The sequence below is a fragment of the Hyla sarda genome, chromosome 7, assembly GCF_029499605.1.
Source record: "Hyla sarda isolate aHylSar1 chromosome 7, aHylSar1.hap1, whole genome shotgun sequence".
NCBI lineage: Eukaryota > Metazoa > Chordata > Amphibia > Anura > Hylidae > Hyla > Hyla sarda.
Window position 1 is genome coordinate 73138184 of NC_079195.1, and position 26423 is coordinate 73164606.

Genomic DNA, 26423 nt, shown 5'->3' on the forward strand with positions numbered 1-26423 from the left:
CTGGTCACAGCAGGAACAATTAACAGCTTTAAAACAGGGTTAGATACATTCCTGGAACAAAATAACATTAATGCTTATGCAGAATTATAAAACTACATCCCTTTCCCTTATCCCCTTACACCCTTCACTTCAATTCCCTGGTTGGACTTGATGGACGTATATCTTTTTTCAACCATACTAACTATGTAACTATATATTAACCAATTCATTTCAGTGCACATGTAAATACCTCTACTGGTTCCATGTAAGGTTGTAAGATTTCAGATAACGTAGGGGAAAATTGACAAAACCATGTGAGCAACATGTGAAGAAATCTAAAAGCTTATTATCAAATGATTATATTGGAGGTAAATAAATTATAGAGGTACATTTCTATGCTAAAGTTGGTTTCTATTATGAACATTATTGGATGATCAGGGATTTTTTTTAAACGGTTCCTAAAAGAAAAGAAAAATTATTGAGTGGTGAATCTTGACAGTGAAGCTTTCTTGTAGCTATGGCCTGATCTGAAGGAGTTCGAACTGTTTCCCCTTGAGTTTACATCTCATATTGAAAAACATGATGTAGCTGAAATTGATGGCAACAATAATAATGACTAAAAACTCAATTTCTAGAAAGTGAACAATTTGCATTTCAAGACAAAGGAAGACAGAGAAGACTCACCACTGTGGATATACTCACTTCAGGCCACAAATCTTTCCTAGTTATGTAGCCAGCACTGCACAGCTGAGCCAATAGTAAGAGAACTGACAAAGCCTTTGTTTATGTTGGCAGGGAAAATCCAAATCCTAGCCTAAGGGGTCAGCCGTTTCTTCAGAATAAGAAGAAAATGACTTGTAGGTCCATTGGATAGAACTCCCCATCAAATCTATCCTCCTCTTATTTTCTAATAGGATTTTACATCTATACAGTATTTTGTGTGTATCTAGAGAATTTATATAGGTTTCTCTTATCTATTTACAGCCTAGGTGGCTTAATATGAAGAACAACCTTGCTATCTATTATTATTACTATATGTTCTTTTTTTTATATATTCCTGATGACTAATTTCTTTCACTGTCTACTGGTTTAACCCATCCTATAAGCCACATTGCAAGTTTATATAACGATAATATATTTACGTTTGAACAATCACAAAATCAAAATATTATTTTGCTATAGTATGTGAAGACTCCTCTCATAAAAAATATCCTATGCTAAGGGAAATCTATCCTATATAGTATGCTAAGAGAAATCTATGTCAAACCTGTGAATCTCTGCTACTCCACAAGCTTTATGAGACATAAAAGCCGGAGAGGGGAGTGAATACATAGTAACACTGACAGCATATTCAGCATTTCTCTCACATTAATTTCTTTGTGGAGAATAAATGAGAACGGCGTACTCCATGCAGCCAGTGATGGGAGGGTTTGAATGACACTTGAAAGTTGTGGAGTCGGCCTCTGGGGACACGTTCGGTTGCAAATGTGCTCACCAAAGAAAATGTGGATCTATCATAGTAGAACATGATTGAAGGACTTATATATATGCTGTAATGGAAAAATTCAGCTAAAACTATCACACTCTGAAAGTGATGTTCATAGCATTCTCAGATATGTGTGTACACGCCTGCACATAGGATACATATCTATACAGTCCTGAGAGGACAACAGGGCAGTCATAACCTATGGCAAATGTTTCTTATAATGTCACACGCAGAGGGAATTTTATGTTCCTTCTGAACATAACAAAAAGAACACACTGTAATGATATGTATAAACATCTCAACACACTGCGGACACCTACAAAAATAAAATGTTGATAAGACAGTATTAAAGGTAAATAGGTAAAGAGGCTTGTGAAAAATAAAAGAAGCCATCTGAATGGTTGCCATGGGTAACTGGCTAGCTTTTCCTCTACACAGTCCTTGATAAATATCCCCTTATGTGATTTCTAACATATTTGTAAAGCATTTATTTTACCATAAATTACTACTAGCCCCAGAATTAAAACTCTCAAATTTTGGCCTCCAGGTGTCTCACTTCTTTGCAAACTGCTGTCCACTGTTAGGGGAATTCTGTCTCTAGCAACTGAGAGATCAGGACATATGAGGTTTGGGTGGGGCTTAGATAGTGTTACACATATAAGAGAGTCTGAACTGTGTGCATGGAAGCTGAAGAATTATCAGCAGTTCACTGTTTAGACCAGAGCTGCTTTTGTAATGTAATCCCATGCTCATAGGTGATTCTCTCTGTTGCTGTTTAGTCATCGTCATCATTTCTTTTTGATGTAACCTCTTCCTTGCTGTGACACTGCTACTGTTTGTTTGTATCTTTGGTTGTTTTTTGTGCTCACATAGCAAATGCAAACCCAGTGCATCAATAACCCCCTTCTCCCCTCTGTATGCCATTTATAGTGCTGTACTGGAAAACATCCTCCAGCACAGTTTCAATCTCTTCAGTCTAAGCAGGAAATGTTTTTCCAGGACTAACTTTGTACACAATCTCTATTACACAGACATGATAGTCAAATTTTTTTAACAGGCGCTGCAGACTCTGAGATAGCTCAGTGTCTGCAACTCGTGTTCAAAATGTTTTTTTTCTTTGCAACGTCTCCATATCATCCAGGACAAAGGATCCTTGTTTCATGTGACCCACTGGCATAGCAGTAGTTCAAGGACATCTGTACCTCTATTTTTCTACCTACTGAAGGTGAGCGGCCACATATTAGTTCACATAGGTTTCCCCTGCGTCCATTCTGTGGAACCACTGAAGGTAATACACGAGGCGCCGCTATCGGTTTCTTTTTTCTACTTCTACACATGATAGTGAAGAGGAGGGTTTGTCAGTAGGTGCTGTCCTGTAGTCAGCCAGAGAAATAAGAAAAAGGAAGTCCAGAACATGCAAGTCAACTCATCCAGTAGTAGGAACCAACTGATGAAGAATGAGCAACAGGAAGAATGGATTTTTACTTGTATCTAGATTCAGTCCTATGAGTAATGTGATAAGGACAATGGTTAGAAAGAATTGGTATAATGTTACAAATGATCCAGTTTTTTTCAAGAAAGCACAATCTTCCCCCTTTTTAAAGATGTAAGAATTTGAGGGATTTTTGAGATTTAAACAATCGCAAGGTGAAAACTGGTTAAAGAGAGGTTTGCCGAAGGGCAGTCATTGCAATCAACAACATGTATCCAAAAATATTAGACTGGATCAACAGGAGTTTATAGTAAGTGGAACATCTTACACTGTATATACAATCATATGTGAATGTGTGTTCTTCTACACTGGCAAAACCATCAGACCTTTGTTTAAATATTTAGTGAACATGCACGCTCCTTGTCAACAGGTACAGGGTATCCTAGCTATATTAGACACACATGGAAGCTACCGGGAGGAGGTGACTATATGCATTAGGAGTTTCGATATTATATGGACTGTCATCTATGCAGACCTTGTGCTCCATCATCTCTGCCGATCTTGTAAGTGTAAATACCACACACACACTTTTGAGCTTTGCCAGCTGTATATCCTGGTGAGTTGGCAATACAGTGACCCCTTGACCTACGATGGCTCCGACATACGATAATTTCAACATGCGATGGCCTCTCAGAGGCCATCGCATGTTGAAGGCAGCATCAACATACGATGCTTTTGTATGTCGGGGGCCATCGCATAAACGGCTATCCGGCAGCGCAGACTGCTTAAGCGGCCACCGGATAGCTGTTTACGGTGCCCCGTGTGGTCCACTGATGATCACTTACCTGTCCTCGGGGCTCCGGCGCGTCCTCTTCGGGATCCCCTGCATGGTCGGCGCTCTCCATCATCGTCATCATGTCGCTGTGCACGCCGTCCCGTCATCCAATAGGAGCGGCATAAGTAGCAACGTGATGGCGGCGACGGAGAGCGAGGATGCCGGGGAAGCAGAGGCCTTGCCGGAGCATCGGGGACACCTCGGGGACGCGGTGAAAGCGAAGGACGGCGACATCCCGGGCAGCGGTGACGAGCGGTGACGGTCCGGAGCGGCGGGGACAGGTGAGTACAACTTCCTCTAACAGTGGTCTTCAACCTGCGGACCTCCAGATGTTGCAAAACTACAACTCCCAGTATGCCCGGACAGCCAACGGCTGTCCGGGCATGCTGGGTGTTGTAGTTTTGCAACATCTGGAGGTCTGCAGGTTGTAGACCACTGTCCTATACTTTACATTGCACGGATCCCTCAACATGCGATGGTTTCAACAAACGATGGTCCGTTTGGAACGGATTACCTTCTTATGTTGAGGGACCACTGTATATGAACACAGTGAGTTGCATATAAAAATATATACACACTATATGAAGCGTAGTTACAGAGATTACAGTCAGAGCCGTTTCTGTTGGGGGTGCTCAGATAGCAGTCATACCCTGTCTCTCGTGGGCCCCTCTGTCACATAAGAAGACACTAGTATTATATATGGCACATGGTAGTTGGGGGATCCTGTTGCAGATTTTGCATTGAAGCCCTGGAGCTTTGTTTTGCCTCCAAATACAGCAACATCTATAGGGAAATTCCTTGAACCGCCAGCCATCTACAAACAAGCGAATATGTCTATGGTTCAACTTTAGTCATTACTGAACCACTGAGCAAGTCACTTCCGACCTAAATGTCACTGTGTATGAATAGTTCTTTGTAAATCAGAGAAGATTGCCTGCGCCTCATCTCAGGTGACAGAACTCACCTGTGACACACCTGTGCCCCATATGTGGGCTATGGAAAGGAAGAACTGCTACTCGTTAGTGATGAGCGGCATTGCCCATATTCTAATTTGTGATATTTTGCGAATATATAGACGAATATTCGTCCTATATTTGCGAATTTCGCGTATTCGTTATATTCCCATATATGAATATTCGCATATGTGAATATTCGCATATTCGAGGAAGAAAACAGTGAGGGGGTGAGCAACTTTACTATTGGTTGCTAGGGATGTTGTTGATAACCTCTGACAAGTGTATTTGCATCATTCTAATTGGCCCACAAGTGAAAAGAAGGAATATGCGGAAAAAAAGTGAATATTCGTAATTTTGAATATATAGCGAATACATTTGCGATATTTGCCCAACACTACTACTCATCCCTGAGCTGAGAATTGGGATTGTAGTTAGTGGATTAACACTACCTAACCTAACCCTTCCCACTCCAACTAACTTCCCATAAAACTTCCCTAAAATGTGCACTGAATTTTTATAAAGGCTTTAAAGGGGTTATCCAGGGAAAAACTTTTTTATATATTTATCAACTGGCTCCAGAAAGTTAAACAGATTTGTAAATTACTTCTATTAACAAATCTTAATCCTTTCAGTACTTATGAGCTTCTGAAGTTAAGGTTGTTCTTTTCTGACTAAGTGCTCTCTGATGTCACGTGTCTCGGAAACCGCCCAGTTTAGAAGCAAATCCCCATAGCAAACCTCTTCTAAACTGGGCGGTTCCCGAGACTCGTGTTAGAGATTACTTAGACAGAAAAGAACATCTCAACTTCAGAAGCTCATAAGTACTGAAAGGATTAAAGATTTTTTAATAGAAGTAATTTACAAATCTGTTTAACTTCCTGGAGCCAGTTGATATATATATATATATATATATATATATATATATATATATATAAAAGTTTTTTCCTGGATAACCCCTTTAAAGTTTTTCTTCTCAGTTCAGCCAGTTTCACCGGCTTTGGCTATTGTTGATTATTAACAAATGACGGATGAAGGCTCCATGCATGAAGATATTTCAGTCACTTGATAGCAGACGGCTTTTGTTATTTTAACTCTACAGCTCAGAAACTGGTAGAACAGGCTGTAATGCTGGCAGGGGAATAGTGAGGTGCTGCATCTGTGTAACGTACTGAGAGATGGGGAGCTGTCATTGTAACTCAACTTTACATTCTAGGTCAACGCACAGTTCTTGTTTCAAAAGCTGTAGACTTTTTGTGTAGTTGTTACTGCATTTAGGAAATATATACAGTGGTCCCTCAAGTTACAATATTAATTGGTTCCGGGACGACCATTGTATGTTGAAATCATTGTATGTTGAGACCATAACTCTATGGAAACCTGGTAATTGGTTCTGAAGCCCAAAAATGTCATCCAAAAAATAGGAAAAAGTGAAGATTAAAGATAAATATTAGATAACTAATATAGATAAAGCAAGTCCTTACATAAATCACTGTCTATTTCAGTGTTTCCCAAAGAGAGTGCCTCTAGTTGTTGCAAAACTACAACTCCCAGCATGCCCGGACAGCCTTCGGCTGTCCGGGCATGCTGGGTGTTGTAGTTTTGCAACAGCTGGAGGCCCCCTCTTTGGGAAACACTGGTCTATGTAGAGGACAGGAGTAGAGATGAGCGAACTTACAGTAAATTCGATTCGTCACAAACTTCTCAGTTCGGCAGTTGATGACTTATCCTGCATAAATTAATTCAGCTTTCAGATGCTCCGGTGGGCTGGAAAAGGTGGATACAGTCCTAGGAGACTCTTTCCTAGGACTGTATCCACCTTTTCCAGCCCACCGGAGCACCTGAAGGCTGAACTAATTTATGCAGGATAAGTCATCAACTGCCGAGCCGAGAAGTTCGTGACGAATCGAATTATCTGTAAGTTCACTCATCTCTAGACAGGAGCTTCTTCAGGGTCCTGTACAGAACACGCAATGTACTAAAAATAGTAAAATGGACCCTCACCTGGTGTCCAAAGAAGCAGCTAACCCTGGCACAGGTAAAGAGTACAGAACATGTAATACCTCCCTGTACTGTAGGGGGTGCTACCAGACACCAGTCAGTGCATACACTTCAATAATACAGGGGTTTTACCAGTGAATGTCCATTCTGATTGGTCAGTTCTTCCGGCCATTGACACGTTTCGCAGATTCCATAGCATTGTATGTTGAGTCTGGTTTCAAGTTACAATCGTCCAGAAAAGACCATTGTATGTTGAAACTATTGTATGTTGAGGCCATTGTAAGTTGAGGGATCACTGTATATAGGACGGGGGAAATGTTATACTTTCTATAGCCTGATCATTACAAAAGTACCACAAAAGCACATGGAGGTTGTGTCTGCACAAAATCATTTAGGGGTAGATTTATCAAGAACTGTGCAGAGGAAGAGTGGTGCAGTTGCCCATAGCAACCAATCAGAGCGCTTCTTTCATTTTTAAAGAGACCTGTGAAAAATGAAATAAGTGATCTGATTGGTTGCCATGAGCAACTGCACCACTCTCCCTCTACACAGGTTTTGATAAATCTCCCCCTTAGTGCATAGTATGCAGTCCTAAAGAAGAATATGTTTGCATGGGTATACAGGATGGACCTACAGAATTCTAGGGGTGCTGGATTCAGGAAAAGTAGTAAAGTATATTACTATACACTGTCCTTTATTCTTAACCCAATGAGAATCTTCTACTCAGCCACATAACACCATCAAATACATTATATGAGCCAGGTAACCTCTAGAAGTATGATCCTGTTAAGGTGCATTAACATAACGTTTGCTATATGTCTGCTTCATGTCAGGAAGCTGTCAAAACAGGAAGCTGACGTACAGCCCGATGTACCCATTGACTTTCAAAGGATGAACATATATGTGTGGGACTAGTACTAGTGTGGTGGCGGGGTGTGTGGTGCGGGACAGATGTTACCCTAGGGGCAGATGGCATTAACCCCTTGTATTCGTGACTCCAGGGCATGGTTTAACCTTTAACCACCCAAAGGCATACCGCTGGATCCTGGGCTAGGCACGGGGGTAATAAAGACTCCGGCGCCAAGTTACAGACAACGGTAGCTTTACTGAGGGTAGACAGTTGGTAAAGTCTATACAGTTCAGCCAGGGCCCAATGAGGTGACCAGTGACACAGAGACCTTAAAGCGTACCCGACAGATCACTCAAAAAAACAAAACTGTTATATGTTGCTCAGTATCTCATCCTGATCATGTACATGTACTTTGTATGTGTCTGTGACCTACATTTCTCTCAGAATTAGTTTTATTTATGAAATACCTTAATTTTATCCCCCAGAAGCAGGGGGGCGGGTACTCACTGTGATAACCACTCCCCCTCCCTCTCCTCAGTCCAGTGCTTCCCAACCAGGGTGCCTCCAGCTGTTGCAAAACTAAAACTCCCAGCATGCCTGCACAGCCAAATGATGTGTGGGCATGCTGGGAGCTGTAGTTTTCCAACAGCTGGAGGTAGTCCCCCTTTATCTCACACACACACACACACACAGGCTTCATATATTCGTACACATATACATTAGATAGACACACACACACACATGCTTGGACACTTACTTTTTCGTCTGCAATGCATGTTTCTGCCTCTCTCATTGATGTCTACTGTGTTAGAGACGGCAGCAGTCTTCCTGCCCCTCCCCCTCCCCTTCTCTTCACATGAGTCTCTGCAGTGTGTACAGCCCCTCCCCCCTCCAAAACGTCCCGAAGTCCAGGACGAAGCAGTGTTCACAGAAGCACTGAATGCATTCCAGAGGGCAGGAGGAGCAGTTCTTTGAATGGCTTTTTCACTATGAAATACTGAAAAATTTCTAATGAAAGCAATTGCAAAACCTATTGGTTATACATGCTTTAAGACATATCAAAAGCTTTTATATCTGACAGTGCCTATTTAACCCCTTAAGGACCGGGGGTTTTTCCGTTTTTGCATTTTCGTTTTTTGCTCCTTGCCTTTAAAAAATCATAACTCTTTCAATTTTGCACCTAAAAATCCATATGATGGCTTATTTTTTTGCGCCACCAATTCTAATTTGTAATGACGTCAGTCATTTTGCCCAAAAATCTACGGTGAAACGGAAAAAAAAATCATTGTGCGACAAAATTGAAAAAAAAACGCAGTTTTGTAACTTTTGGGGGCTTCCGTTTCTACGTAGTACATTTTTCGGTAAAAATGACACCTTATCTTTATTCTGTAGGTCCATACGATTAAAATGATACCCTACTTATATAGATTTGATTTTTTCGGACTTCTGGAAAAAATCATAACTACATGCAGGAAAATTAATACGTTTAAAATTGTCATCTTCTGACCCCTATAACTTTTTTATTTTTCCGTGTATGGGGCGGTATGAGGGCTCATTTTTTGCGCCGTGATCTGAAGTTTTTAACGGTACAATTTTTGCATTGATAGGACTTATTGATCACTTTTTATTCATTTTTAAATGATATAAAAAGTGACCAAAAATGCACTATTTTGGAATTTTTTTGCGCGCACTCCATTGACCGAACGGTTTAATTAATGATATATTTTTATAATTCGGACATTTCCGCACGCGGTGATACCATATATGTTCATTTTTCTTTTTATTTACACTGTGTTTTTTTTTTTTATTGGAAAAGGGGGGTGATTCAAACTTTTAATAGGGGAGGAGTTAAATGATCTTTATTCACTTTTTTTTCCACTTTTTTTTTGCAGTGTTATAGCTCCCATAGGGACCTATAACACTGCACACACTGATCTTCTATGTTGATCACTGGTTTCTCATAAGAAACCAGTGATCAACGATTCTGCCGCATGACTGCTCATGCCTGGATCTCAGGCACTGAGCAGTCATTCGGCGATCGGACAGCGAGGAGGCAGGTAGGGGCCCTCCCGCTGTCCTGTCAGCTGTTCGGGATGCCCCGATTAGCCGCGGCTATCCCGAACAGCCCGACTGAGCTAGCCGTCCACTTTCGGTTTCACTTTTAGCCGCGCGGCTCAGCTCTGAGCGCGCGGCTAAAGGGTTAATAGCGCGCGGTGCCGCGATCGGCACTGCGCGCTATTAGAGACGGGTCCCGGCTTCACTATGACGCCGGGCCCGCCGTGATATGACAGGAGAGCAGGTCCAAGGGCGTACCTGTACGCCCTTGGTCCTTAAGGGGTTAAGGGCTTGCTGGGACTTGTAGTAGGACTGGACAACTGAATACAGGCAACACTGACTTGACAGATGACAGGGACTGACTTGACTTGACTCATAAAGCTGTGACTTTATCTTACTTGAATTGATGGTGGCTGCAGGACTTGACTTTGAGGTCTCCAACACTCTGGACACACACACTAGACACGACTGCACTGGACCTCAGCAGGAAGCAAGAGAGAGAAGCTCCAAGAGAGAGAGGTTCCACCAAGGGCTTATATGGGGGAGACTACCAGGGAGCCCATAGGTCACATAGGTCATGTATAATACAGTACACTGCAGAACATGTATACAGGGGGAAAAAGGTGCAAGGGGCCGTGGGCACACTGAAGGAGCCTGCCTGACAAAGCAGCAAAGGGTACAGGGTAACATCTCCCATACTGGGCCACCAAACTAGTATAAAAAAGCACAAACGGATGCGCTCCGTAGTGTAACACCAAAGGTGAGTTGGTAACGCTAAGTGTGAATTGCGCTTACCACATGAAGTTGTACTCCAACCAAGTACAACAATGGAACAGGGCGTATCATCAAAGGGTCTCTACAGCTTCGTCCAGCTGAAATAGAATCACGATAAAAACAAGCAATCTCCAGGTAGCAGAGCGGGATCAATGGAAGCGCTGAGACCAGATAAGGAGTTAAAAGGATTTATTTCCCATAATGCAACGCGTTTCACGGTCATCCGCTTCCTCAGGCATGAGGAAGCGGGTGACCGTGAAACGCGTTGCTTTATGGGAAATAAATCCTTTTAACTTCTTATCTGGTTTCAGCGCTTCCATTGATCCCGCTCTGCTACCTGGAGATTGCTTGTTTTTATCACCGCACTAGTATGGCCTAGTACTCTAATAGCAATGTTATAGAAGTGATGATAACATGAAGGACAGTAATGTAGCAGGCATTTGGCAACTTTGTTCTATAATTCTAGTTTTAGTAGTGTACAGCATGTAATAGTACTGGTAGTAGTAGTATTGGTCTGGTGCTGGCAATGCCATTATTCATTCTTCTACAAATAGCCTATTTCTGCCTGTCTAGTGTTTGTGTTGTTCTTTCTGATCATATGTCATGAGATTTGCTTGTAAAGCTTTCCGTATACACAGCATAATGATCTTGTGGCTGACAGTTCACAGGTCCATTTCAGTCATTAATATGCGTGTTTGGCTTGGCCAAATGCAGGCCATTACGTTAGAGCGGGGTGAGATAAGCAGCAGCCAGACACCAGAAACAAAAGGACTGGCCAGAAAAATTCAGACGTTGGCTGAGCATATGGTAACACTGTTAAAGATCAGATTGGCCATAGGGCTACCCAAGCTCTGTGGCAATCACCAGAAAAAGTCTACTGCCTGTGGCCAGCAGGATCTAATATTTAATGGTCCTAACTGTACCCATGCCCTGCAAAAAATAGTGAGTTACAATCTACAAACTAGTTGTCTAATTCAGTATTCTAGTATACCTCACCCTCCTGCTTGGTTATAATGGGTTGCCTAAGCTTTCCTCTACATAGTAGTTTGTACCCATGTAACAAGGTACTTTACAACTACTTGACAGTATACATGGTTGACTGATCAGATGCACTTATAATTGTTCCTCAAAAGGTCGTGACCTCCTAGGCAACCTAAGACAATCATGAAGCTTCAACATATGGTATGACAAAGCAGTATAGACAGGGTCAAATCTCCAGCTGGCACTACCCCAGACAGCAACTCTGCCCTAAATTAGCAATAGAGAAGTAGTAATATCCCAGGCCCCTATCTCCTTCCTCCCACACTCACATACATGCTATTTCCTGCTGCAAATAAGTGGTAGGTAAATAGCAGCTGGGAACAGAAGAGATAACAAACTGAGAACTACTTCTGTGATGCTTCAGAAGCAGGAACTATGGAGGTTTCTTGCTGCCTATATCTTGAATAAAGAGCTATATACAATAATACAAGTTTTATTTTGGGGGTCGACACGCTCCGTTTCTGGGGAGAGCCTGGATAGGGGTAACATTTTTGGGAAAGATAGTTCTCCTTTAAAGGTGTACTTCGGATGTATAAAAAAAAATGTCAAATCAGCTGGTGTCAGAAAGTTAAACAGATTTGTAAATTAAACCATAAAACGTGGAGAAACAGGAAAAGAGAGAGCACCCTAAAGGGTTAACACACAAAATTCACCTGGAACCGGAACACTGCATAGCATCGGTAGCCTAGAATAGCGTCTCCTGCGGGGTGCACATACAAAACGTGTGAAGTATCAATACATGTAATAAGAAAAGCACGTACGTGCACTCACCACTCAGCGGAGACAGCTCGGTGTGGAAGTCCGGTTGACGGGACGCTGGGTCACAGCATCGGCGCTGGTATGTGGGCGCTCGGAGGCTACGCAGGCTGTTTCACATGTGAATGCGTGCTTCTTCCGGCCGTGAACCGGACTTCCACACCGAGCTGTCTCCACTGAGCGGTGAGTGCACGTACGTGCTTGTCACGATGCCGGCTGGCAGGTAGTGGATCCTCTGTGCCAGAGAGGGATTGGCGTGGACCGTGCTAGTGGACCGGTTCTAAGCCACTACTGGTTTTCACCAGAGCCCGCCGCAAAGCGGGATGGTCTTGCTGCGGCGGTAGTGACCAGGTCGTATCCACTAGCAACGGCTCACCTCTCTGGCTGCTGAAGATAGGCGCGGTACAAGGGAGTAGGCAGAAGCAAGGTCGGACGTAGCAGAAGGTCGGGGCAGGCAGCAAGGATCGTAGTCAGGGGCAACGGCAGAAGGTCTGGAAACACAGGCAAGGAACACACAAGGAACGCTTTCACTGGCACTAAGGCAACAAGATCCGGCAAGGGAGTGCAAGGGAAGTGAGGTAATATAGGGAAGTGCACAGGTGATTACCCTAATTGGAACCACTGCGCCAATCAGCGGCGCAGTGGCCCTTTAAATCGCAGAGACCCGGCGCGCGCGCGCCCTAGGGAGCGGGGCCGCGAGCGCCGGGACAGAACAGACGGGGAGCGAGTCAGGTAGGGGAGCCGGGGTGCGCATCGCGAGCGGGCGCTACCCGCATCGCGAATCGCATCCCGGCTGGCAGCGGGATCGCAGCGCCCCGGGTCAGAGGACGTGACCGGAGCGCTGCAGCGGAGAGAGAGAAGCGAGCGCTCCGGGGAGGAGCGGGGACCCGGAGCGCTCGGCGTAACAGTACCCCCCCCCTTGGGTCTCCCCCTCTTCTTAGAGCCTGAGAACCTGAGGAGCAGACTTTTGTCTAGGATGTTGTCCTCAGGTTCCCAGGATCTCTCTTCAGGACCACAACCCTCCCAGTCCACTAAAAAAAAATTTTTTCCTCTGACCTTTTTGGCAGCTAAGATTTCCTTGACCGAGAAGATGTCCGAGGAGCCGGAAACAGGAGTGGGAGGAACAGATTTGGGAGAAAAACGGTTGAGGATGAGTGGTTTGAGAAGAGAGACGTGAAAGGCATTAGGGATACGAAGAGAAGGAGGAAGAAGAAGTTTATAAGAGACAGGATTAATTTGACACAAAATTTTGAAAGGACCAAGATAGCGTGGTCCCAACTTGTAGCTAGGGACACGGAAGCGGACATATTTAGCGGAGAGCCATACCTTGTCTCCAGGGGAAAAAACGGGGGGAGCTCTTCTTTTCTTATCCGCGAACCTCTTCATGCGTGAAGAAGCCTGTAAGAGAGAATTTTGGGTCTCTCTCCATATAATGGAAAGGTCACGAGAAATTTCATCCACAGCGGGCAGACCAGAGGGCAAGGGGATAGGGAGGGGGGGAAGAGGGTGACGGCCGTACACCACGAAAAATGGGGATTTGGAGGAAGATTCAGAGACCCTGAAGTTATACGAGAATTCGGCCCATGGAAGGAGATCTGCCCAGTCATCCTGGCGGGAGGAAACAAAATGTCGCAAATAATCACCCAAGATCTGGTTAATTCTTTCTACTTGTCCATTGGACTGGGGATGATATGCAGAGGAAAAATTTAATTTAATCTTGAGTTGTTTACAGAGAGCCCTCCAGAATTTAGACACGAATTGGACACCTCTATCCGAGACAATCTGCGTAGGCAACCCGTGAAGACGAAAAATGTGTACAAAAAATTGTTTAGCCAACTGAGGCGCAGAAGGAAGACCAGGAAGAGGGATGAAATGTGCCATTTTGGAGAATCGATCAACGACCACCCAAATAACAGTGTTGCCACGGGAAGGGGGTAAATCAGTAATAAAATCCATACCAATCAGAGACCAAGGCTGTTCGGGGACAGGCAGAGGATGAAGAAAACCAGCGGGCTTCTGGCGAGGAGTCTTATCCCGGGCACAGATAGTGCAGGCTCGCACAAAGTCCCCAACATCCGTCTCCAGAGTCGGCCACCAATAGAAGCGGGAGATGAGTTGCACAGATTTCTTGATGCCCGCATGACCTGCGAGATGGGAGGAGTGACCCCATTTGAGGATTCCGAGGCGTTGGCGTGGAGAAACAAAGGTCTTTCCTGGAGGAGTTTGCCTGATGGAGGCAGGAGAAGTGGAGATCAGGCAGTCAAGTGGAATGATGTGTTGCGGAGGGAGATCAACTTCTGAGGCATCCGAGGAACGAGAGAGAGCATCGGCCCTAATGTTCTTATCGGCAGGACGAAAGTGAATCTCAAAATTAAATCGGGCAAAGAACAGAGACCACCGGGCCTGGCGAGGATTCAGCCGTTGGGCAGACTGGAGGTAGGAGAGGTTCTTGTGGTCGGTGTAGATAATAACAGGAAATCTTGATCCCTCCAGCAGATGCCTCCATTCCTCAAGTGCTAATTTAATGGCTAGAAGCTCTCGATCCCCGATGGAGTAGTTCCTCTCCGCTGGAGAGAAGGTCCTAGAGAAAAAACCACAAGTGACAGCATGCCCGGAAGAATTTTTTTGTAGAAGAACAGCTCCAGCTCCCACTGAGGAGGCATCAACCTCCAATAGGAAGGGTTTGGAAGGGTCAGGTCTGGAGAGCACGGGAGCCGAAGAAAAGGCAGACTTGAGTCGTTTAAAGGCGTCTTCTGCTTGAGGAGGCCAGGACTTGGGATCAGCATTTTTTTTGGTTAAAGCCACGATAGGAGCCACAATGGTAGAAAAATGTGGAATAAATTGCCTGTAATAATTGGCGAACCCCAAAAAGCGTTGGATAGCACGGAGTCCGGAGGGGCGTGGCCAATCTAAGACGGCAGAGAGTTTGTCTGGATCCATCTGTAGTCCCTGGCCAGAGACCAAATATCCTAGAAAAGGAAGAGATTGGCATTCAAACAGACATTTCTCAATTTTGGCATAGAGTTGGTTGTCACGAAGTCTCTGAAGAACCATACGGACATGCTGGCGGTGTTCTTCTAGATTGGCAGAAAAAATTAGGATATCGTCCAGATATACAACAACACAGGAGTATAACAGATCACGAAAAATTTCATTGACAAAGTCTTGGAAGACGGCAGGGGCATTGCACAGTCCAAAGGGCATGACCAGATACTCAAAGTGTCCATCTCTGGTGTTAAATGCCGTTTTCCACTCGTCCCCCTCTCTGATGCGGATGAGGTTATAGGCGCCTCTTAAGTCCAATTTAGTGAAGATGTGGGCACCTTGGAGGCGATCAAAGAGTTCAGAGATGAGGGGTAAGGGGTAGCGGTTCTTAACCGTGATTTTATTAAGACCGCGGTAGTCAATGCAAGGACGTAGGGAGCCATCTTTTTTGGACACAAAGAAAAATCCGGCTCCGGCAGGAGAGGAGGATTTACGGATAAAGCCCTTTTTTAGATTCTCCTGGACGTATTCGGACATGGCAAGAGTCTCTGGGGCAGAGAGAGGATAAATTCTGCCCCGGGGTGGAGTAGTGCCCGGGAGGAGGTCGATAGGGCAATCATAAGGCCTGTGAGGAGGTAGAGTCTCAGCTTGTCTTTTGCAGAAAACATCCGCGAAGTCCATATAGGCCTTAGGGAGACCGGTTACTGGAGGAACCACAGAGTTACGGCAAGGGTTACTGGGAACCGGTTTTAGACAGTTCTTGGAACAAGAGGACCCCCAACTCTTGATCTCCCCAGTGGACCAATCCAGGGTTGGGGAATGAAGTTGAAGCCAGGGAAGTCCAAGGAGAATTTCCGAGGTGCAATTGGGGAGGACCAAAAGTTCAATCCTCTCATGATGAGATCCGATGCTCATAAGAAGGGGCTCCGTGCGGAAACGTATGGTACAGTCCAATCTTTCATTATTTACACAATTGATGTAGAGGGGTCTGGCGAGACTGGTCACCGGGATGTTGAACCTGTTGACGAGAGAGGCCAAAATAAAATTTCCTGCAGATCCAGAGTCCAAGAAGGCCACTGTAGAGAAGGAGAAGGCAGAGGCAGACATCCGCACCGGCACAGTAAGACGTGGAGAAGCAGAGTAGACATCAAGGACTGTCTCGCCTTTGTGCGGAGTCAGCGTACGTCTTTCCAGGCGGGGAGGACGGATAGGACAATCCCTCAGGAAGTGTTCGGTACTAGCACAGTACAGGCAGAGGTTCTCCATACGGCGTCGTGTCCTCTCTTGAGGTGTCAGGCGAGACCGGTCGACCTGCATAGCCTCCACGGCGGGAGGCACAGGAACAGATTGCAGGGGACCAGAGGAGAGAGGAGCCGAGGAGACGAAACGCCTCGTGCGAACAGAGTCCATATCTTGGCGGAGTTCCTGACGCCTTTCAGAAAAACGCATGTCAATGCGAGTGGCTAGGTGAATAAGTTCATGTAGATTAGCAGGAATTTCTCGTGCGGCCAGAACATCTTTAATGTTGCTGGATAGGCCTTTTTTGAAGGTCGCGCAGAGGGCCTCATTATTCCAGGACAATTCTGAAGCAAGTGTACGGAATTGTACGGCATACTCGCCAACGGAAGAATTACCCTGGACCAGGTTCAACAGGGCAGTCTCAGCAGAAGAGGCTCGGGCAGGTTCCTCAAAGACACTTCGGATTTCCGAGAAGAAGGAGTGTACAGAGGCAGTGACGGGGTCATTGCGGTCCCAGAGCGGTGTGGCCCATGACAGGGCTTTTCCGGACAGAAGACTGACTACGAAAGCCACCTTAGACCTTTCAGTGGGAAACAGGTCCGACATCATCTCCAGATGCAGGGAACATTGGGAAAGAAAGCCACGGCAAAACTTAGAGTCCCCATCAAATTTATCCGGCAAGGATAAGCGTATCCCAGGAGCGGCCACTCGCTGCGGAGGAGGTGCAGGAGCTGGCGGAGGAGATGATTGCTGAAGCTGTGGTAGTAACTGTTGTAGCATAACGGTCAGTTGAGACAGCTGTTGGCCTTGTTGCGCTATCTGTTGTGACTGCTGGGCGACCACCGTGGTGAGGTCAGCGACAACTGGCAGAGGAACTTCAGCGGGATCCATGGCCGGATCTACTGTCACGATGCCGGCTGGCAGGTAGTGGATCCTCTGTGCCAGAGAGGGATTGGCGTGGACCGTGCTAGTGGACCGGTTCTAAGCCACTACTGGTTTTCACCAGAGCCCGCCGCAAAGCGGGATGGTCTTGCTGCGGCGGTAGTGACCAGGTCGTATCCACTAGCAACGGCTCACCTCTCTGGCTGCTGAAGATAGGCGCGGTACAAGGGAGTAGGCAGAAGCAAGGTCGGACGTAGCAGAAGGTCGGGGCAGGCAGCAAGGATCGTAGTCAGGGGCAACGGCAGAAGGTCTGGAAACACAGGCAAGGAACACACAAGGAACGCTTTCACTGGCACTAAGGCAACAAGATCCGGCAAGGGAGTGCAAGGGAAGTGAGGTAATATAGGGAAGTGCACAGGTGATTACCCTAATTGGAACCACTGCGCCAATCAGCGGCGCAGTGGCCCTTTAAATCGCAGAGACCCGGCGCGCGCGCGCCCTAGGGAGCGGGGCCGCGCGCGCCGGGACAGAACAGACGGGGAGCGAGTCAGGTAGGGGAGCCGGGGTGCGCATCGCGAGCGGGCGCTACCCGCATCGCGAATCGCATCCCGGCTGGCAGCGGGATCGCAGCGCCCCGGGTCAGAGGACGTGACCGGAGCGCTGCAGCGGAGAGAGAGAAGCGAGCGCTCCGGGGAGGAGCGGGGACCCGGAGCGCTCGGCGTAACAGTGCTTTTCTTATTACAAGATTTGTAAATTACTTTTATTTATAAACCTTAACCCTTCCAGTACTTCTCAGCTGCTGTATACACCAGAAAGAGTTGTGTCGTTTTTTTTAGTCTGACCTCAGTTCTCTCTGCTGCCACTTCTGTCAGTGTCAGGAACTGTCCAGAGCAGGATAGGTTTGCTATGGGAATTTGCAGTTCCTGACACAGACAGTGGAAGCAGCAGAGAGCACTGTGGTCAGACTGGAAAGAACACGACAGCTTCTCCTTGCTCTGTCAGCCTTGATTGATTCATTTCTTTCTATACCCCAAAAGGAAGAGATCTATCAATCCAGTCCAGCGGGGGCAGGGAGACCACTTATTCCGCTACCCTGCAACTCATCTATAATATTTACTCCCATTAAATTTACCCTATTTCTCAATGCAACCATTTCATAGACTTGTTAATGTGGTTGCCATTGGGCTCTACTTGCAAAACGACAACATTTGGGGGCACCCTGGTTGGGAAACACTAGTCTACTGTGTAGCAGTGTGCTAGATTTTTTTTTCTTGTTGTTCTCTGCATCCTCCCGCTATCTAGGTTACATCAAAGTCACAAAGGTTAATGGTCTCCAGCTATAATAAAGGTCACTGATCATAAAAGGGAAGGCAATTAAATAGCGTACCTCAATATAATATGGTGGCCCAGTATGGTATGGTGTTTCCCGTACTTCTCCTGCCCTGTCAGGCAGAGTCTCTCCATGTCCCCAGGGCCCCCTTTATGTATTATCCCTTGTGTATATAAGTTGTGATATTAATACTGTATTGTTTCTTTAATTGTTATACCATGTGATTGTGACCCAGGAGGCACCAGTGACCAGGAGACCCCCCAAGTGACCTATGGGCTCCTTGCACAGCCCTCTATATAACCAGGGAAGGGGCTGCAATCTCTCTCTTAGTTCCTGAGGTCCAGTGCAGTCGTCTCAGTGTGTGTGTCCGGAGCATTGGAGGCCTCAAGCCTAAAATTTGCAGCCACCTGTCAATTGCAAGTAAGTCAAAGTCATCTTATTGTCAGTCGTCAAGTCAAGTCTACTGTTTAGTCACTTTGGCCTGCACCAAAGTCTGTCTAACTACTGCAAGTCCCAGCAAGCCTGCGAGGTCCCCCTGTGTCACTGGTCACCTCCTTGGGATATTGGCTGTACTGCATAGACTGTGTCATCTGTCTACCCTCAGTAAAGCTACCATTTGTCCGTAACTTGGCGTTGGTGTCTACATTGCCCCTGTGCCTTGCCCAGGACCAGTGGTATTACCTTAAGGTGGTTAAGGCTAAACCACACCCTGGTGTCACAACAAGAAGGGGTTAATAACATATGCCCCTTGGGTTATAACATCTACCCTGCACCTCACACTCCAACGCCACAATAACAATTTATTCAGTATGGCCTGCTATCCTGGTCTGTTGCTTATATTTCGACAACATATGCTGCAGGACAGAGAACCTACAGCAAAGGCACATAAACCCATAGCGGACATAAGAACTCCATGTAGATTTTGCCCTTTAGTCTCACACTCTAGTTCTGCAAGGCAACAGTGCCAATCCCTGTGCCACCATGCTGCCCAATCAGCTGCATCTGCATTATTGCTACATACTAATGTGTGGTGGCCCAGTACAGGAGTTGTACCCCTGTACCCTCGCTGCCCTGTCAGGCAGCCTCCCTGCAGTGTCCCCTGGACCCCATCACCTGTTCCCTCTGTACAATTGGTTTTATGCTATGTATTGTACATAAGAGTGTTATTATGTGGTTAACCTTTTGTCATGTGAGTGTAATCCAGTGAGGTGTCAGTGACCATGTGACCTGAGGGTGACCTATGGGATCCCACCAGAGTCTCCCCTATATAAGCCCTAGGATGAGTCTCTTCGCTCTCTTTTTCTCTTGCAGCTCAGCTTTGAGTCTTTGCTGAGGTCCAGCCAAGTCAAGTCCTAAGAGTGTGTCTGGAGTCCATAGGAGACCTCAAGTCCGTCCAGAAGCCATAAGTCTTCAAGTAAGCTACAATTGGGGTACAATCAGTCCTATTCAAGTCAGTCAAGTCAAAGTCATCTGTCTTTAGTCAGCGTGGCCTGCCGCAATATTGTCCCAGTTCACTACAAGTCCCAGCAAGCCCTGGGGTCTCTGAAGTCACTGGTCACCTCTGTGGGCCTGGCTAAGCTGTATAGACTGTTCCATCTGTCACTCAGTAAAGCTACCGTTGTCTGTAACGTGGTTAATGCCATCTGCCCCTTGGGTAATTCCATCTGCCCTGCATCACACCCTCTACCACAAATGCATTCTTTATTCTTTGCAATCCAAATATCTCCAGTCTCACAATTACACTATGAATCTAGATATATGCTTGGGGAATGTGGTCTTGTAGTCTAATGAATTTACCAGTGAGTTATGTAGAATTGCAGAATATTTGAAGTGATAGTCTGGCTGCTGTCATTAGGTGCCACAGGAGACCATTTTTCCCTGTTTTTTTGTTTTTATTTTAAAAGCTAGTGAAACTGATTTAAAATTCCCTCTGTGGTCATCTGTGGTCAGATTTGCAGATTCACTGTGTTAGTGTATCATATAACAAGAACTCATACATTAAATCTATAATGAATGGAAATTGTTCTTTTTTGACCTCCATATAGAAAATAGATTTAAAATGAAGCTGCTATACAAACTTGTTTGACCAACAGCTAACTCACTCAATCTTACGCACAGGCATGCACCCTCAGCCCAATCGAGCATGCATGTGTTCTCAATAAGAAGAGAGGAAAAAAAGTAACATCCAGACTTGGCTGGATGGATTGGGCAGTCAAAAGAAAATGGATTGGGCAGTTTTTTTTGTTTCAAACTTTTTATTAAGGATTTTTCAAATAAGTAACCGTTATTCCTCTTGCAAGAAGCATTGGTGCCACACAGGGCAGTGGTTGCAAAGTTGCTATAAACATATACAGCAGTGTCATAGAAAACAAAAACAACAAATAACACAGTACCTGTGCATCCATATAAAACAAATTAGCATGGTGTGGCGAAGCTAGATTTGGGCCATGAGCTCCATCGACGGATTAAGAAGCGAGTTGTGCCATTTTGTAAGGCTATAGCTTTCTCAAATCTGTAAGATTGGGATAAAGGGGAGAAGACTTCTGAGGCATCAGGTGGGGCTGTCTCTTTCCAATGTCTGGCTATGATCAATTTTGCTATAACTAAGGCTTTACACAGAAGGGAACGATACTTGGGGGGGGGGGGGGGGGGGGGGCAAATTTGTGAACTCCCACAAGTCAAAATGCTAGTGGGGGTGATAACTGAATGGATGGGAGCATTAATTCCTTCAGTACATTTTAGATGCCAGACCAATATGTGTGTAAAAGAAGGCAGAACCAAAAACATGACTCATGGTTCCTTTTTCCCCACAATTCCTCCAACACAAAGGCGAAACAGAAGGATATAATATATGTAGTCTCGTAGGTGTCATATACCATCTCAGGCGCACTTTAAGCGCTGATTCCAGCTGTGCTACACATGGGAGGGACCTTTGTGTACAAATAATAGATTGTTTCCAATCATTTTCCGTGATGTTGTAAGATAGCTCCTTGGACCAGGCTGCCATGGGGGGTGCCTTGTGGTAATGGTGTATCATTTTCTAAGATACTATAGAGAAGTCTCAATCCTTTTTCTGTACCTTTAATAACAGCATATGCTGCAGAACAATATTTAAAGTCGCCAAGTGTTCCAGGAATTTATGTAATGGCGGATTTGTAAAAATCCTTCCTAGGTAGCTTATACTTATGCTGAAGGTCAGCAAATGTTTGCAATTACCCATCAGCATATAACTGTGATAACATTTCTAAGCCAGCTTCACTCCATGCGGACAGGTCCAAGTCTGCTACTGCACTACACAACACACTCAGTGGGATATATGTAGGTGGGGATGCATGGATCGTGACATTAAGTGTGTGTAATTTCTTCCAACATTGTAAACCTGTAACTCTCAGAGGTGATGCAGAAGAGGGAATGTTGATATGTAATAAGTTAAAGAAAAATAAAGGGCGAGAGTCAGTCATACCATAACAAGTAGGTTCCAAGTGGGTCCAGATGGGGAGGACCAAAGTCCCCGCTGCTGTTCCGCTACCATGGCCACATAGTAGTTGTAAAGATCTGGGAGGCCTAAGCCACAAATTACATTTGTGTCTAGTCATGAGGTTGTGGGCAACTCTATGATTGGTGCATTTCCAAACAAAGGAAGCTAAAATCTTTTGTAAGGTCCTGAATAATACAGAAGCTTAGGTAGGATTAACATCTTAAAGGAGGCTATCCTCCCCACCCAAGATATCTCATATCTACCCGGTCCATCTAGATCCTCCCGGAATGATTTTAGAAATGACTGATAGTTGCTAGGGAACAGAGAGGCATATGAGTTAGTTATATGTGGACCTAAGTAGAAAATGTGACCATCTCTCCAATCCAATAAGAAAGACTGTTTCAATTTCTCCACTAAAGCTGGGTCTAGGGTAATGTGTAGAACCTGCGATTTCAGCTGGTTCAGCTTATAGTAGGACACGCAGCTGAACTCTGTAATGAGTTTAAGGGACTCGGGCAGGGAGTGCTCAGGGTCCAGAGGGTCAAGATTACATCATCAGCGTAAAGAGAAATCAGGTGGGAGATACCCCCAATTCAAAACCCCTTGATACTAGGACAGGAGCGAAGAGACAGAGCTAGTGGCTCCATACAAAACACAAATATAAGGGGGGGGACAGTGGGCACCCCCGCCGAGTCCTGATGGATAGAGGGAATTTCTGTGATAAGGTGCCATTATTAAAGACCCTCGCGTTAGGGGCAGAGTAAAGGGCCATCACCGATTTCAATATCATACCTCCAAAACTGACACTGACAAGGCGAACGACCAATGTGTGCGGTCAAACGCCTTCTCGGCGTCCAGTGACAAGAACACCGATGGTATTCGATGCCTGTCTATGTAATGCAGGAGGTTGATGACTCTCCCAGTGTTTTCATAAGCTTGTCTCCTGCGTACAAATCCCACTTGGTCATAGTTCACTAGAGATGTCATGAAAGGGGCTATATGATCAGCGAAGGTCCTGGTGTAAAATTATTGAATCCACATTTAAAAAGGTAAATGGGACAAAAGTTACTGAGGAAGTCTGAGGGCTTACTGAGCTGGATTGGGCAGTCTTATTTGCCTGATCTGAAGGCTCGTCCAACACTTATCAAATGTGTGTGACCAGCTTAGCACCAAAGCCGTGATACATTAAGATGATTGAATTAATACAGACCTTCCTAAGTTAGATCTCATGATATATGTTGAGGTGAAAGGAACTCCTATCTGTTATCCAAAGCTAAAAGCTGAAGTGTATCCAATGAAATTCGGTGAAAACAGCTGATTCTGTCTAAGGATGCTTGCAAATGAACTTATTTTGTTTCATAGTCCCAGCGTGTTTCCTGCTGTGAGTTAGAAAGGGGCGGGCCCTCCACAAGCTGTCCGCAACAGATTTTCGGCAGTGGAATCTCCGGTGTTGAAAATTCGCCATAGACCCTATTGACATCAATGCGGTCTGCAGTGGATTTTCCGCAGCGGACATTCTGCTGGCGAAAATCTGCTGTGGGTAGCGCATGGAGGCCCCGCCCCTTTTCAAACTCGCAGCAGTAGATCCTCTGCGGGTTTGAAAAGAAATCCACTTGTGTGAATGAGCCCTAATACTTGTTTTTTTCTGCAACTCCTTAAGTCATCTGACATACCCGTATTATTCATAAAGCAACATAAAAGCATTAATCTTAATATCATATAGATAATAATCTTATTATGTTTTATTTTCTCACCAAGGACATAACCTTCATAAGTGCAGAGAGTATCACTATCGGTCCCATTTATCCTCATGGAGGTCTGGAATCTGTTGCTCAGTTCAATCTGGTGGCAGATATGATTAATATGTTGCTGAGTTCAAACAGAGCACAGAAATAACAACTCAAAAAAAAACAAAATCGAGCGTACAATAAATACCCACTCATGAAGGCAAAGTAAGACACTGGCCTGGTAGTTAAGTGCAAATTATTGCTTTCTGTCCCCAGTCTTGTAGACTTCCTGCACAAATGTTCTTCAATAAGGTTAACAGGAAACTTTCTGTCTGCTCTGATAAGTCCTTGGGACATTAACGTACATTGTTGTTTTTTCAGTGCTAAAAAGAGATATTTTACTTTAGATTTTTATTTACTTTTATCATATGACTGAGTATAAGATCTCTCCAGTCATGGACAAAACTAAACACTGTAGTTTTTCTACACAATTGCTTCTCTGTATTTTGAAGCGATGCCTCACATAGTCCATGAAGGGCATTTATTATGGTAATTAGTGCATTATTTTTTGTTTTGCACAAAAAGTTGCACACGCTCCTAAGCATTTTTTTAATCAACTTTTGAGGGTATGCATAAAGTTGCAAACAGCCCTATCTAAGCAACTTTCAGTTTTCACTTTGCAGTGGTCGGGAATTTATGAAGTGTGAATGTCTCATGTAGGCAAAAAAAAGTTGCAAACCCCCTTCAAAAAGACAAAGCCAGGCCAGACCTGGCTTACAAAAAATGCCTTTTTTTTTTAAATCACACAAAAAGTCGCAATTGCGACTTCTCTTGGCCCCCTTGTATGGTGCACCACAAGCACCGTTCTTATACACAGCAACACATGAATAAAGTTCACTTCTTAGGGGGGAGTACACTTTCCCTAGTAGCAATGGTGGGCACGCACCCGAATCCTGTTCGTGCAACTCTATATATACACTCTATATTTGCTAAGGATCGGCCGTTGCTGCGAGGCTTGGGCCTAACTCACGTTTTTTAGCAGCGCAGGTTCTATAGAGAGATGTTGCTCGCTTGGCAACCCAGGAACAAAGAGAACTAAAATGACTGCCGCGTCGCTTATATGGACAGGGGGCGGAGTCTAATTTGATAGGTCCAAGGTCAGCTGTCACTCACCGTCACACAGGCTTCTGGGTGATCATCTGACTTCCTATACAGGTCCTTTACACACAATAAACCAAAACGAGGTTAGAAATACCAAAGTGAGGCCTGGAACGCATCCAGAGTGAGGCTTGGAACGCATCACATGACCCAAAGGCCCTGCGACGCCATGGAAACAAGTAATTAACCATTTATTTACATTTACTATCCCATTTACATTAACCTATGGATAAATTAGAGATTTATACACTAGAATAGAGGCGACTAGGGGTAGACTGGCTAAGAGGGATCCCTAAGTCCTATAGACTCTGGCTATGGGGACCCATAAATATACAACTACCGTATAGAATGCGGTACTGGGACACCACACACTGCTCAAAAAAATAAAGGGAACACTAAGATAACACATCCTAGATCTGAATGAATGAACTAATCGTATGAAATACTTTCATCTTTGAATGTGCTAACAACAAAATCACACAAAAATTATCAATGGAAATCAAATTTATCAACACTCAAAATCACACTCAAAATCAAAGTGGAAAACCACACTACAGGCTGATCCAACTTTGATGTAATGTCCTAAAAACAAGTCAAAATGAGGCTCAGTAGTGTGTGTGGCCTCCACGTGCCCGTATGACCTCCCTACAACACCTGGGCATGCTCCTGATGAGGTGGCGATGGTCTCCTGAGGGATGTCCTCCCAGACCTGGACTAAAGCATCCGCCAACTCCTGGACAGTCTGTGGTGCAACGTGGCATTGGTGGATGGAACGAGACATGATGTCCCAGATGTGCTCAATCGGATTCAGGTCTGGGGAACGGGCGGGCCAGTCCATAGCATCAATGCCTTCCTCTTGCAGGAACTGCTGACACACTCCAGCCACATGAGGTCTAGCATTGTCTTGCATTAGGAAGAACCCAGGGCCAACCGCACCCGCATATGGTCTCACAAGGGGTCTGAGGATCTCATCTCGGGAACCTAATGGCAGTCAGGCTACCTCTAGCAAGAACATGGAAGGCTGTGCGGCCCCCCAAAGAAATGCCACCCCCCACCATTACTGACCCACCGCCAAACCGGTAATGCTGGAGGATGTTGCAGGAAGCAGAATGTTTTCCATGGCATCTCCAGACTCTGTCATGTCTGTCACATGTGTTCAGTGTGAACCTGCTTTCATCTGTGAAGAGCACAGGGCGCCAGTAGCGAATTTGCCAATCTTGGTGTTCTCTGGCGAATGCCAAATGTCCTGCACGGTGTTGGGCTGTAAGCACAACCCCCACCTGTGGACGTCAGGCCCTCATACCACCCTCATGGAGTCTGTTTCTTACCGTTTGAGTGGACACATGCACATTTGTGACCTGCTGGAGGTCATTTTGCAGTGCTCTGGCAGTGCTCCACCTGATCCTCCTTGCACAAAGGAGGAGGTAGCGGTCCTGCTGCTGGGTTGTTGTCCTCCTATGGC

At 45.2% G+C, this 26423-nt stretch overlaps 1 long non-coding RNA gene across 2 annotated transcripts; it reads right to left on the reverse strand.

The window, feature by feature from the left end:
* Positions 1 to 2845: 2845 nt before the first annotated feature.
* On the reverse strand, positions 2846 to 24925 carry LOC130281887 (uncharacterized). 2 transcript variants are annotated; one of them, XR_008846149.1, is made up of 5 exons: positions 24834 to 24925; positions 24016 to 24186; positions 23831 to 23918; positions 12060 to 12106; positions 2846 to 2968 (listed from the first exon to the last, which is right to left on the reverse strand). It is a non-coding gene; the product is annotated as an uncharacterized LOC130281887 (long non-coding RNA). The 2 variants fall into 2 exon arrangements; XR_008846150.1 differs by lacking the exon at positions 12060 to 12106 and having other exon boundaries at positions 2850 to 2968.
* Between the last annotated feature and the right edge of the window lie 1498 nt (positions 24926 to 26423).